Raw genomic sequence first — 1,799 nt, forward strand, 5'->3', positions numbered from 1 at the left:
GAGGATGATAATAAGTAATTCAAAATATATAGTTACAATATATATTGTTATAATGATATAGTAAAAATTAACTTACAAATTTCTTTAGAAATTTTCATACATTGATAAAATTTTGATATGCAAACTTGTTCAATTGGAACCAGTGGGATGTCAACATTGTCAATTCATTGGAAAACGGTCCTACCGTTTTAGAGTCTAGGTGTAATTGTATTTATGATCAACAACTTTGTAGATAGGTCGCGCAGGTATGACAATGATGTAAGAACAATTTTGTCCAATAAAAAAATAATAGTATAATATTTGTAAAGTAATATACAATTGTACCATTATAAAAATACATACAAAAAATATTAATACCATAACCATCTAAATCATACGAATAATGAGCAAAAGTGGCTAAAATAGATCTACACTCATCAATAGTGAAACCAACATACGAGCGAAACGAAACACTTATTCCCACTTTATTCTTTTCCTACCGAATTACAATTCATTTTCCTCTTAATTCCTTCCTTCCAACCAAACACCCTGTTAGTCTTTAACGGGGTAAATTATTGTGTGAAACATAACAAAAAGTACATTTTTAATATACTAAAAGTATATTATTCGTATACTTAATGTAAATTATACAAAATAATATACTTTTAGTACTTAAATAATGTCACAATATACATTTTTAATATACTAAAAGTCTAAAAGTACATTATTTGTGTACTGAATGTACATTATTTGATAATATGGTCCACAAAATAATGATTGGTCTTTGACTATATTGATTTTTCTTGATTTAGTCTTTTTTTTAAAAAATAATAATAATTATTATACACGTCTGATGGCACTCGAACCCACAATCGTCTATGTGTTTAATTAGGTCCTTGACTTCGATAATTTTATCCAATTGAATCTTCAATTGTTAGAATCCATGACTAATTTGAGAAAAATCACTATACTCGAAAATTAATTAAATTAAATTAAATAAAGCCACTATAGTCGAAAACTAACTTAGATAAAACTATTATAGTCGATGATTAAATTGAGTATTAATAGAAGTGAATAATTACTAAGCTATCGGAGGATTCAATTGAGTAAAACCATCAAAGTCGAGATCTAATTAACCATAAAAAAAAAAAAAAAAACTCTTTTAAAACTAAATAAAAAAATTACTATAGTGACTAAATTATGTACTAATTCTTTGGAATAAGGGTCAAATAAGCCACTCAACTGGAACAACAAACTACAATTAGACCATCGAACTAAAAAATAATGCAATTAGGTCCCTGAACAATACAAAATCAGGCAATTAGGTCCAAAGTGACATGTTTACCTGAAAGAGCATGTTACTAATTTAAAAAATAATTTTTAAAATAATTTAAAATAAAATAATTAAAAAAAAAAACTAATTACCGGAGGTTCATTTCCATGGTTGCAAACCTCCAGTGGTGAATTAGGTTCGTCTCCATAGCATTAAACTTTAAGAATACATTATAAACCATCAAAGTCGAGGATCTAATTAAACATTAAAGAAAAAAAAAACTCTTTTAAAACTAAATAATTTTTTTTTTTTTACTATAGTGACTAAATTAGGTATTAATTCTTTTAGGGATGTGCATGGACTGAGCCCAGTAAGCTTTTTGAAGCCACTACGCGCGCCGTACATGGGCTCAGCCCAATAGTCATTAAAGAATAGGCATAATGCAGTGTAAAAATGTACAAAAAAATTGACAGCTGTGGGATTTGAACCCACGCCCTTTCGGACCAGAGCCTAAATCTGGCGCCTTAGACCACTCGGCCAAACTGTC

General features: G+C 28.4%; 1 non-coding gene across 1 annotated transcript; it reads right to left on the reverse strand.

Moving 5' to 3' along the window:
* Positions 1-1,719: 1,719 nt before the first annotated feature.
* Positions 1,720-1,799, reverse strand: TRNAL-UAG. Its single transcript has one exon. It is a non-coding gene; the product is annotated as a tRNA-Leu (tRNA).

This window comes from Ipomoea nil, unplaced genomic scaffold, assembly GCF_001879475.1.
Source record: "Ipomoea nil cultivar Tokyo-kokei standard unplaced genomic scaffold, Asagao_1.1 scaffold1558, whole genome shotgun sequence".
Lineage (NCBI taxonomy): Eukaryota > Viridiplantae > Streptophyta > Magnoliopsida > Solanales > Convolvulaceae > Ipomoea > Ipomoea nil.